This window comes from Magnolia sinica, chromosome 2, assembly GCF_029962835.1.
Source record: "Magnolia sinica isolate HGM2019 chromosome 2, MsV1, whole genome shotgun sequence".
NCBI lineage: Eukaryota > Viridiplantae > Streptophyta > Magnoliopsida > Magnoliales > Magnoliaceae > Magnolia > Magnolia sinica.
The window spans coordinates 33,177,571-33,191,321 of record NC_080574.1 but is presented as its reverse complement, the minus strand read 5'-3'; the positions used below and the strand labels follow the sequence as shown (position 1 = coordinate 33,191,321).

Below are 13,751 nucleotides of genomic sequence, written 5' to 3'. Positions count from 1 at the left end.
TAAAAGTTCACTTGTCCATATAAAATTTTGATTTTTTTAATAAATAGATTTTTAGTGATATCGATACATCAGTCATAGTATCGAAATATCGTTCATGGACTGGCGATACAAGCGACACTTGGAATTTACACAATTGAAAATATTAGCGATTGGTGATATTGATATATTGGTGATACTCGAAATTTCTAATATTACTAGTGTTTTCGGTATTGGTGCTAGTGTAAATCCCTTAACCTTAGTATCCATTTTTGCTTTGTTGGGTCCCGCGGTCCTACCGGTCGAATTTCGGCGACCCACGACCTATGGACCACGTTTGTGATGACCCTTAAGTTCCACCATATAAATCCGACCCGGATCAACCCGAAATTAGTGTCATAGCGACCGCATCGTTGACGTGGTTCTAACGGCGCGTCTTGTGTGGCAATCCAAGTTGTACATTAAAAGATGTAGGTCGTGCTTGTTTTGGACCATAGATCGCGATTTATGGGGCCCACCTAGGGTTGCACGAATCCCTAGGCATGCTTGCATCATCCTAGGAGTCATTATTAGACTAGCTAAGCTAGGCTACGAAATCCCTAGGTAGCAAGGTCCCTAGCTAGCAATTCATCATTGGTTTTCTTACCAAGGTAGCTCCTTTTTGCTTCTCCCATGCAAGCTAACCTTCTTTTGTTCTAACCAAGGTCTGAAATTCTGACCTCTCCTTCTTCTCTAGGGAGAGAAGAAATCATTCCTCCCTCTTTCCTAGCAACCCAATGATGGGTTTTGGTAAAAACCCCTTTCTCTAGCAATTTTTCATTCATGCCTTCTTTTCTCTCTTCCTCATCTCTCTCTCTCTCTCCCTCTCTTACAACCTTGGACGTCTTACCCTTTGGTTGGAATCCATCCCTCAATCCACACAAAAAGTCCATCATCTAGCCCTTAACACTAAATCTTGGCCCTTGAATCATGTACTTGGGAGCTTGGAGAATCTCTTGGTGGCGGTACCTTGAAGATTAGTAAAGTGGGTGCTCTTGTAAACTAGGATCTCAGATTTGTTACTTTCTTTAGTTGTTCTTCTTCTTCATTTCATACTTTAAAGCATGTGGGGCCCACCAAATGATGGTGGAGGCCCCATGTCTTCTTAGGTGTGGCCATTGGCCCATCCCTTCTTGCATGCATAATCCATGGGTGGGGCCATTCTTCATGGACCCCACCATGGCTCTTTTCTCTTAGTTAGAAAGATTTTTGGGTCATCTAGGCCCTTGATCCTTGGTGGAGATGGCATCTCCACCATTGGATCTTGATTAGAAAGATGCATGCATGTGTAGATCCTTGTATCTTCATCAATAATAGTGGATGTGTGGTTTGTGATGAAGGGAAGGGCATCATTGTGGCGGAGCCCCTTCCCTTGTGACCGATCCTTGTTTTTCTTTTGCTGATCTCTTATTCTCTGATGTGTATGGCCTACCTTGTGGCATGGAAGCATCCTGGCCATTCGAAGAGAGTGGACGCCTATGGCTGCCCACTCTATGGATGTTGATGACCTGTTTCCTCTTTTATGGGCACATGCAATGGATTTTTATGTGAGGAATAGGTCTGGATATTTATGGGACCCACTGAGGTGGACTACAACACTGATTTCATTGGGTGATTTCCCCTTATTTTGGTTCTCATACTCAGTTTACTTCATGTATATATTGCTATCCATAAATTCTTTAGATAGCTTCTGGATGATTTTAGGTCAGATTTTTGGATTGTTTGGGGGGTTGTTTTCACCCTTTTGATAGAATATTCCTAGAGGTGTGGACCCCACCTAGATGTGTACCAAATTTCACCTTCATCTAACCTTGTTTGAGGACCCAAAGGAGTGGCCCAAGTGGGGTGGACAGTCCAGATTTTCTAGACTGTCCAACAACATTGTAGTTTGGAAAATCATAAATATAAAATTGTATTTGAAATGGTGGGCCACTTTTGTGGACCCCACCTTGAAGTACACTTTTATGGGGAGGTTACAAGTATTTTTTTCCAATTTTTGGAGGACTTGGGCCCACCCTTTTGGGATGCTCAAAACATGGGCAGCAACAATTTTTTTTCTTGCTGCATTCTTTTGGACCTTGCTATCCATTGCTATTATCCAAGGTTTTTATGTGGTGGTGGCCATCCCCTTCACCCATCTTGTGGCCCACCTTGTAGAGACCAACCCCAGGTGCTTGTGGGCCACATATTTGATTGGATTTTGGGGTTAGAGGGGCTAGGAAAGCAGCACCTTGCTGGACACCCAGCAATGGGCTGGCCATCCACCCCACCTCAAGCCGCCCTTTATGCATGTTTTCATCCAACCATCCATACTTTGTGGGGCCTCCTTGATGGTAGACCATTCCCTGGTGGGACGTCCACCAGTGGGGCCCACTTGGAGCACCAAACTGGGCCAGCCGTCCCACCCTTGGGATGTCCAAGGGGTGGGCTGGCCGTCCCACCTTGTGGCCCACTTGATGTATGTGTTTTATCCTTGGCCGTCCTCCTTGGGGTGGCCCACTGGTGTGTGGACCACTCCCTGGAGGGACGCCCACCTTGAAGTATGTATGTTAGGCTGTCTAGGCCCTTGGGACGCCCAGGCCCACTTGGACATCCAGCCTGTTTGGCGGTACTGTTGGACTTGCAGTCCAGCAGAGGCTCACCTCATTTCTAGTGTTGTACTCACACTCGAGCATACACTTTCACCACCCTCTAAGCTTTATAAGCTTATGCACGACCGTGCAGGTAGTGTTGGACAGCAGCAGTGCTGAGGCCGACGCGTGGCTGATCTTCTTTTGGAGTTTTGGTCTATCTTCATTGTATTTCCCTTATGCTCATTGTACTTGGAAAGTTTTTGATTATAGTGGAAATGTGATGGAGTTTTTGGTTGTTGTTTGTGGGTTATGCCTTTGGTTATGCTTATTACAAATCAAACTGATGTTAAAAATCCTCCTTGTAGCATCCCAGGATCGTTTCCCTCGTGGATTTGAGGAAGCTCTGTGGGGAGTACAGAGAGCCGTGGATTTGGAGTAGTTATCCCCTGAGGAAGACGGTGAATGGCCTTATCGTGTCCCCCCCTACATCACATTGCCCAGCTCTCTCATGAAATGTTCATTTAAGTGATGAAACACAAGAAAGATGGCTTAAATCTCTTTGGTATGAAGTTTAAAATATGACTATTCAAAGGAAAAACATCTAGGCTTCAATGCTACCAAAAATCCATTTAAATGCCCAAAAATTGTATGTCATTTTATAGCCAAGAAGTTGCTACAACTAGAAAAATAGATAAATAATGGCTAGGTCGACCAAATGATCGGACCTTTGATCATTCAAAGTATTTCCATATTTTCCTGATAAGCTTGTTGGACACTTTTGGCCATCTTCGATCGATCGAGTTCGATTGATCGAGACCAATCGAGGATTTACTCAATCGATCGAGGATCAACTGAACTCACCCAAAGTTCTGTTATTGTGCTAGTAGGTTTACAATAGCCCTAAACCTCTTTAGCCAAATTTAGCATATTTCAAATAAGTTCCTAAGGTTGAGAGATAATTAAACAAAGGTTGACCTATTAAGGAATGGATCATCTACATGCTAGATTGTTTTGGGTTTAAGGTTAGGGTCACGAAGGCACCTCATGATTTATCTTTTATTCACTCCTTGATACTTCATGTCTTTTTATGTCTTTAGTCTTTACCTTCCAGGGGCTCAATTGACTCATTGACACATGGGCCCGTGTGATTGATAAATAGGTGCAAATAAGTACACTAACAATAGGGTTTGGAGTTTAGGATCTAGTGTTGACGATTAAGGTTTGCGGGTTTTGAATTTAGGGGTTTGGATTTACAGTTTAATGATTTAGGTTATTTTTTTAAACATTATTTTGTACTTGAATATTTATATTTGAAATGGTAATATATGGAGTAGTCTACCGATAATGTGTGTGTGTGTGTGCGTGTGTTATCCTGGAGAAGTTATTTTATAAGGGAACATGATATTCTTGTACCTTATGGTATAGTGCCCCAATATTTCTTGTATGTCATTATTATGTGATAGATATCACTAACTTATTTCGTTTATACTTGTGAGGATTTAAGTTATATGTACGTTTAATGAATTGTACCTTTTTTTATATGAATTTGTTTAAGTATAGCTCAATCAGTTGTCCATTTGAGGATTTTTATGTTGTCAGACATATACATAGTGTGCTTTTGGAGGTATAGAAATTCTCAAATTGTTTCACATTTGGACAGTTCAAGATTAGATATATTAGAATGCTTTTGGTTTCCTAATTTAAATACACATGCGTATTATGTGTGGTATCTTTTAATTTCTCTTTGGTTATGTGTCTTACATTTATTTCCAATGTTAAATATCATTACTTTGTGTGGATACTTGAGGTGAGAATCAAATGTAAGATTAAAGTATTTGGAAAGATGTGTGGAGATGCTGCCAAAATTTCGACATGGGTATTTAAATGGGAACATAAAAACATTACAATCTATCTGGTCTTAGATGGGTGACGGATTAGGTAGTTAGGTAGAGATGTCATTAAAGGATTTTATAGGTAGAGATAACTAGTGTTCAATGTATCGATATCATTATAAGTTTTGCTAGATAGGGATATGAAAACAATATCGATATCGTAAGATAATTATATCGCTAATAATTGAAAATGAGGGGAAACATTGAGAAAACATGGAAAAACGGTGAAACTTTTCAATGAACCTTCATGAGATGCTAAAATACACAAATTTGCATATGCGAAAAATTAGAAAAAGAATACATATATAATTAGTTGCCATTTAATATTGGGGGCCTAAAAGCATGTGTTTTCGTAGGAAATTAGTCCAACCATCATATCCATCTCATCTATACATCCAACCATCATAGCTAACTATTCATCAATCCATCTATAGATATTTTAGAATATTGACAACATACGATATTTCAACAAAAAATCATCGACAATTGGAAAGGAAATGAATTGTGGTCTCGATATTGCCCATGTTGTTTTAACAATAATATTACAATTTATCATCAATAAATTGAACACTGCATAAAAGTTCACTTGTCCATATAAAATTTTGATTTTTTTAATAAATAGATTTTTAGTGATATCGATACATCGGTCATAGTATCGAATTATCGTTCATGGACTAGCGATACAAGCGACGCTTGGAATTTACACAATTGAAAATATTAGCGATTGGTGATATTGATATATTGGTGATACTCGAAATTTCTAATATTACTAGTGTTTTCAGTATTGCTGCTAGTGTAAAACCCTTAACCTTAGTATCCATTTTTGCTTTGTTGGGTCCTGCGGTCCTACCGGTCGAATTTCGACGACCCACGACCTATGGACCGCGTTTGTGATGACCCTTAAGTTCCACCATATAAATCCGACCTGAATCAACCTGAAATTAGTGTCATAGCGACCGCATCGTCGCCGCGGTTCTAACGGCGCGTCTTGTGTGGCAATCCAAGTTGTACATTAAAAGATGTAGGTCGTGCTTATTTTGGACCATATATCACGATTTATGGGGCCCACCTAGGGTTGCACGAATCCCTAGGCATGCTTGCATCATCCTAGGAGTCATTATTAGACTAGCTAAGCTAGGCTACGAAATCCCTAGGTAGCTAGGTCCCTAGCTAGCAATTCATCATTGGTTTTCTTACCAAGGTAGCTCCTTTTTGCTTCTCTCATGCAAGTTAGCCTTCTTTTGTTCTAACCAAGGTCTGAAATTCTGACCTCTCCCTCTTCTCTAGGGAGAGAAGAAATCATTCCTCCCTCTTTCCTAGCAACCCAATAATGGGTTTTGGTAAAAACCCCTTTCTCTAGCAATTTTTCATTCATGCCTTCCATCCTCTCTTCCTCATCTCTCTCTCTCTCCCTCTCTTACAACCTTGGACGTCTTACCCTTTGGTTGGAATCCATCACTCAATCCACACAAAAAGTCCATCATCCAGCCCTTAACACTAAATCTTGGCCCTTGAATCATGTACTTGGGAGCTTGGAGAATCTCTTGGTGGCGGTACCTTGAAGATTAGTAAAGTGGGTGCTCTTGTAAACTAGTATCTCAGATTTTTTACTTTCTTTAGTTGTTCTTCTTCTTCATTTCATACTTTAAAGCATGTGGGGCCCACCAAATGATGGTGGAGGCCCCATGTCTTCTTGGGTGGGGCCATTGGCTCATCTCTTCTTACATGCATAATCCATGGGTGGGGCCATTCTTCATGGACCCCACCATGGCTCTTTTCTCTTAGTTAGAAAGATTTTTGGGTCATCTAGGCCCTTGATCCTTGGTGGAGATGGCATCTCCACCATTGGATCTTGATTAGAAAGATGCATGCATGTGTAGATCATTGTATCTTCATCAATAATAGTGGATGTGTGGTTTGTGATGAAGGGAAGGGCATCATTGTGGCGGAGCCCCTTCCTTTGTGGCCGATCCTTGTTTTTCTTTTGCTGATCTCTTATTCTCTGATGTGTATGGCCTACCTTGTGGCATGGAAGCATCCTGACCATCCGAAGAGAGTGGACGCCTATGGCTACCCACTCTATGGATGTTGATGACCTGTTTCCTCTTTTATGGGCACATGCAATGGATTTTTATGTGAGGAATAGGTCTGGATATTTATGGGACCCACTGAGGTGTACTACAACACTGATTTCATGGGGTGATTTTCCCTTATTTTGGTTCTCATACTCAGTTTACTTCATGTATATGTTGCTATCCATAAATTTTCTGGATAGCTTCTAGATGATTTTAGGTCAGATTTTTAGATTGTTTGGGGGGTTGTTTTCACCCTTTTGATAGACTATTCCTAGAGGTGTGGACCCCACCTAGATGTGTACCAAATTTCACCTTCATCTGACCTTGTTTGAGGACCCAAAGGAGTGGCCCAAGTGGTGTGGACAGTCCAGATTTTCTAGACTGTCCAACAACATTGCAGTTTGGAAAACCATAAATATAAAATTGTATTTGAAATGGTGGGCCACTTTTGTGGACCCCACCTTGAAGTGGGGAGGTTACAAGTATTTTTTCCCAATTTTTGGAGGACTTGGGCCCACCCTTTTGGGATGCTTAAAACATGGGCAGCAACAATTTTTTTTCTTGCTGCATTCTTTTGGACCTTGCTATCCATTGCTATTATCCAAGGTTTTTGTGTGGTGGTGGCCATCCCCTTCACCCATCTTGTGGCCCACCTTGTAGAGACCAACCCCAGGTGCTTGTGGGCCACATATTTGATTGGATTTTGGGGTTAGAGGGGCTAGGAAAGCAGCACCATGCTGGACACCCAGCTGGGCTGAATGTCCAGCAATGGGCTGGCCGTCTAGCCCACCTCAAGCCGCCCTTTATGCATGTTTTCATCCAACCATCCATACTTTGTGGGGCCTCCTTGATGGTAGACCATTCCCTGGTGGGATGTCCACCAGTGGGGCCCACTTGGAGCACCAAACTGGGCTAGCCGTCCCACCCTTGGGATGTCCAAGGGGTGGGTTGGCCGTCCCACCTTGTGGCCCACTTGATGTATGTGTTTTATCCTTGGCTGTCCTCCTTGGGGTGGCCCACTGGTGTGTGGACCACTCCCTGGAGGGACGCCCACCTTGAAGTATGTATGTTAGGCTGTCTAGGCCCTTGGGACGCCCAGGCCCACTTGGACGTCCAGCCTGTTTGGCGGTACTGCTGGACTTGCAGTCCAGCAGAGGCTCACCTCATTTCTAGTGTTGTACTCACACTCTCCATTTGATGGCGCCCACTATAAGTATTAAGGACCATTAACAGATTTCTTTTCTTATATAAATCCCATCTGCTAGACCTTAGCAAGCCTAGAAAGCTGAGTGGGCTGAAGGTCCAACAATGTACTATAAGATCATTCAAGTTGTGGGTATTGTAAGAGATGTGAGGCCCACCAAATGAAGAGTGTGGAGTACACACATGATCAGATTAATTCTGGGATATTTTGGGCTTAGTTGATGCTTTGTAAGGCCCATTCTTGTGTATATTGTGGACCATCTACAAACCAGATTTTTATGGTCCATTAGGCCCAGTTGGACTGGAAGTTCTCCAATTGAGCCCAGTATTGTGCAAGGGCTGACCGTATCATATTATGGGCCCATTGAGCTATCTATGAGCCCAACTTGAGCAAATGAACCTTGAATGCCCACTCTTAAACCCCTAGTATGGGCTAACTTGCAAGGCCCACTTTATAACTTGTTGGTTAGGCCTTGCCAAGTCATGGGATGATGTTGTGAGGCCCACATAAATAATTTAGGTCTTGGCTTTGTATCCTTGGGCTTATGGCTGCCCATTTGATCCGTTTAATGCATGAATCCGATGGCATATGAGGGTTGGGCCATAAATGCACCATTTGGCCCATAATGATATGTACTTGGGCCATGTTATGCCTTGTTGGGTCTATGATATTCATGAGGACCTTGGGCCATTCTCTTGGGGCCCATTATGTGTTATGATGTGGATGTATATATGGCTGCCCATTTTGTTTTCATAATGGTATTTGGGCCTTGAGCCTTGGTTTAGTTAGCTATCTTGATTGGGCCACTTTCTTGGGGACAATGGTGGTTAAATGTCCTCATTGTGGACCCCTCTAGGTCCATTTGTTAGACTCATTTTTATCTATAGGTGGTTAAATATCCACTATAGACTCTTCCTACGCCCATTCTCATCATTTAGGCCCATGACATTGTCTACCTAGTCTCGTGGGCTACCCCAGGCTATTGGGCCCCCACTAGTGGTTGTGTTCCTTCCTATCCATGAAAATATTGTCTAAGTATCTAGACCCAGGGTGAGTACATCATTCCATGGCACACTTAGTCATTTTCATGACTCATGGGCATCATTTGTGTACTTGATAGATGGTTGATTGGTCATGGTATTATGCCATTGCGCAGGCTGTCATGGGACTCCCAGGGTGATGGAGTTGTCCCCTACCTGGCGCGTTGGATGCGTAGGATTGAATGCATGATTGATTGGTGTGATTCATGCATCTGGCATTGTATAGCACATTGATATTTGCCCTTGCTCCATCAGGGCTGTAGCCTCCACAGGTATATCGTGGATGACTAGATTTGGACACTGAAAATGTTTGTTTGAGCACTTAGGGCACGTAGGATGTCCTTGGGTGAAAGTCTCAGAACCTTCATGTATCAGGAGATGCTCCAACGCCGAGACCGAGTGGAAAACATGAGCTCCGGTGCCTTTACCATTAAGCCGCGTCTCCCACTGTATGGTGGTCGGTTGGGAGAGGATATGGCCTTACCCACCTAAGTGAGGGGGCAATAGCTAGGCTGAGTTTGACCAGCTCGTAAATGAGTCCGCTACCGTCAAGCCTTGTTGATTGGTTATCCATAGGCGGGTAGTGAGGTCTCTTACCCTTGCTGGGCTGTGTGGCTAGGAGACCGGCAGTCAGCAGGTAGTGTAATTGACACTGATGATTTTTCAGAGAGGAACTGTACTGATTTGTGGACTTGATGTGAGGATGAACATGACCGCATTGCATATTGCATATGACACTTGGCTGGATAGCCCCGCATTGCATAACCTTTGATTGGTATATGGTATTCCTGCCTTGCATTGCTTAGCCTTGTAACGGCTAGTGGTATCCATAGTCTTATTGCATTCTTCCGCATACTCTGATATTGCATTCATGACACCTATCCTGCACACACTTATACCCCCCTCTAAGCTTTCTATAAGCTTATGCATGATTGATGCGTGCAGGTGATTCGAGGCCAGTGAGCGGAGCAGGAGCCGGAGTGTGCCGTTGATCCTTTTGGAGTTTTCTTTATATAAACTTTATATTTCCCTTGAGCCTTGTACTTGTAAAAAGTTTAAATTCTTAGTGAATATTGTAATGTTGTTCCTGTAGTTATTTATCTGTGGTTATTATGTTATGATCTTGGGTATGCTCATTATGAATCAGACCTACGTTATAGAAATCCTTCTTATAGGATCCCAGGATCGGAACCTGGTGAATGGGCGCCAAAGGCCGAGAATGGGGTACTACGGAAGCTGTCGGCGCCGGACTCGGCAATCGAAAATTTTGTGAGTCCGGTTTTCGAATTTGGGGCGTGACAACTAGTGTTATCAGTATCATGGAACTGGAGATACGGATAATATCGGGGATATTTTGATAATATCATGGATACTTCGATAAATGGAGGTAACTAGTTGTAGGGAAAGTATTAGGAATACCAATCTGGTGGATGAACAAGACAAGGATATTGTGTTAGTCCTCCAGTTGAGAAAATTTGTTGAATTTGTCCCTACCCGATCCTAATGATGGATTGTAACATGCTTGAAAGCAATGATTAAGTCTTTTCTTTGTGTCCTATTCTACATATGCAAACATTATGCCTTAGAAGGGTTCGTTGTAATTCCCTTCTACCACTCTGGGACTGGAGGACATCCATACGCCATCTTCTTGCCTATCGATGCTACCTACAACATCTACTCTGGGGTTGGCAAGTATTGTCACTTCTACACAATTGGCACCCATACTCTCTTATAGTACTACATCTATTGAAGGGGTTGGGCAACCTATTGGGGAGAACACAATGAAGTTTTCTATGCAGATTGGTCAGTGTGCAATGTGCAATGTCTCTCCATTATACGCTTCATGAAAAGAAGTTCCTGCCACGGAGCTTGATTTACTTTGGCGCATTATTTAGGTAATGTTCAAAGATTCCATTAATTACTTGAAAGCATTGTTTCTACTCATTAATTTCACTTTTTATTTAAAATGTGAAATGTGTTGAATTTGACTTCTTTTCTCATATTCTTTATAGTCCCACTATGATATGTCAAATGAACATCGTGATTATTGTTTAAAGAAAGCTGGTAAAGCTTAGAAAAATTAAAAATTGAAATTAAGCAAAGTTTACTAGGAATCTAGTGATACTAATGCGGAGCGGTAAGCAAATAAAAGGAATAAGTAGGTGAAGCAAAAAGACTAAGAGAATTTCATCAACATGAGATTGACGTAGGATTCCCAGAGTACAAAGTTTAAGGAACTTTGCACCAGGATGAAGGCTCCACATACCACGAAAAGAAATGGTGTGGCGATTAGAGTCGAAAAGTTGGTAAAATTTTAACCGATATTAGTTATTAATTTTTAATATATACCTAATTAAAAATTAGCGCTTACCTGTTTACATTTTATTATACAACCATTGTGAGCGGTCATAAATAAATTATTTAAGTTAAATCCTTATATAATAATCTAAGTTTTTATATTTTTAATAAAAAAATTTAGGCACTAATAAGAAATGTCATTGCAGCTGATCCCACATTTGGACAATGGGATTTAGAGCATGTTTTCATTGTAATTGTTTTAGGGGAAGATGCTAAAGGACGGGTTAGGGTATGGGAGAGGATCACAATGAGTATGTTGCGTCATGCAACACCTCTTCAGGGTCAAATGAAGACAACGGAGAGTCAATTGTTACATGTGACTCAACAAGTGGAGATGATGATGACGAAAATGGTTGCGATGAGGTAGTCCTCCATGAGATCTTTCATTATGCCGATCATGGGAACTTCTCAATTAAGAACCAAAGAATCTATTTCTAAGAGTGAATGGGCAAAAAACTAGCATCATCTCCTTTCCCTATGAGAGATCGATAGTACGTGCTTATTAAAGAGTTTTCGGCTGATAAAGAGTCTTACTGTTAAAACGATGGTTGCTAGTGAGGTCCCTAATCCAACTTACATTCATGTCTGCCTCGAGGATATCTTTGACCGTAGTACAGAGTTGTAAGATAATGATTAACCTTAGGGGATGACATTTGCAGATGTTGATATAGAATCGGTTATTAGGTGGCCTCTGAATATGATTCAAGTGATTAGGTGTTAACATTTATTAAATTGTCTTTTATTATTTTGTTACTTGTTAGTTAATGTTTGGATATACAGTGCATTGTGATATTGATTGTGATATATACATCGGTTATTATACTTTTCACATGTAAAAAGAGATGAATTATAATGACTTGATTTTATCATGATGATAAGTATATAGGCAGTTCTTTTGTTGTTTATGGAGGGTCTGGTAAAGAAAATAAACAATTTTTTTATTTTTTTATTTTTTTTGTTTTTTGGTTTTTGTTTTTTTGTTTTTTTGTTTTTCTCAAACGACATTACAAATTTGCTTTCAAATATGATAAGGTTCTCCCATCTTGACAACTACAAGATTGAGGAGAGCATGCACAACCTTGTGTCTTTCTTTTATGAGCTCAAATGGTGTAGGGGGAGTCGATGACGAAGTTTTCAATTTCAAGTAATAACTACAAACCCCAAATTAAATTTCGGGTAATAACTATATACTCCACACTTAAAACTAAACTCTGTGATTTGTTATAACCGAATTATATGATTGTGCTATAACTGAACTCTTTGATTATGTACAAATTCATTTATAGAAAATTAAAGCATTCAGTTATGAGGCAGTGGTGATATGGATATGCAAAATCTCAATGTTTTGCTTTTGATTGTTCTTTCATATCCTATACCTGTCATATTATGAATTTAATTCAAATTTCAACTATTTTGTTGAACCATTCACATTTAATGTATGATTTTCCACAATTTCAAAATGTTTGTGGGATGAAAATAACATTTCAGAATTTTGATACTTATAATACATCGCGCCATAAAGAGTCAAAGGCTAGTACCTAATAATGTTCTTTCAAAGATAAATGCCTAAGTGAGATTTCATTGAAATATCACCTTTCAGGAATTATTAATTATGTTTAATTTTATTTAATTTGAAAAAAGAAAGTGAACTATTAATTTTATATTATATAAAATGTGTTCATCAAGTGCATCGTGGATTATGATATTTTAAATTATATAAAATATATTTAGCAGGTGTATAGTAGATTATAATAATTTTACATTATATAAAATGCATTCATCATGTATAAGGCTCCAGATTATGCAAATTTGGTATTTCTTTTTATTTTATTTTTAAATAGCTAAACAAAATTCGACCATTCATTATTGTGTTTTAGAAAAACATATAAACTGATGTGTCCATGATATCAAATTCGTCCATCAAGTAGCCCTCTAATGTTTTAATTAGATACCGAAAAATCATTCTCATCCATAACTTAGGTGGGCCACACTATGTAAAAGAAAAACCTAAGACAGTGTCAATAACGATGGTGGGGCATCCAAGTTTCTAATGAGACGCGTATCTGATAATCATTGAACAACGTGCATATGAAAAATCAGTTTAAAGGTGAAGATTCACCAAGTTCCTCCATACGTGTACAATATAACGTGAGTAAGCACGAATTTTCGTGATTGGCAAGGTTCCGGTCTCATCCGACTGAGATGCATGGGTTGCATGAACGATCCCCCTCCCTCTGCTAGTCCGGCAGTGACACAGATTGCCTGTGAAAGCACATGACGCTTCGAACGCATATGAGGTGGGCCACACCAATGGAGCATATTAGAAAAGCAATGCATACCATACAAACTTCCAGATCAAATATGGGGTCGACAATGTTTTGTATATCCAATCGAAACCATCCATCAGTTCCAAAAAACCATGATAAAGGGAGACACGAAAAAACAGACTTTTCTGAAAATTCAGGTGCTACGTTGATCTCAGGCGTGAGAGTACATTGCTCCCCATGGCGCCTCACACGTAAATTTTAGCCCAGCATAATTCTTTCGTGGAGGACCATGAACATGAGCTTTCGAACCAGATGCATGGCGGAGAT

General features: G+C 40.5%; 1 protein-coding gene across 1 annotated transcript in view; it reads left to right on the top strand.

The window, feature by feature from the left end:
• Positions 1 to 13,751, top strand: part of LOC131236920 (uncharacterized) — a 90,984-nt gene that overhangs the window by 31,399 nt on the left and 45,834 nt on the right. The gene's annotated exons all lie outside the window — the stretch shown is intronic.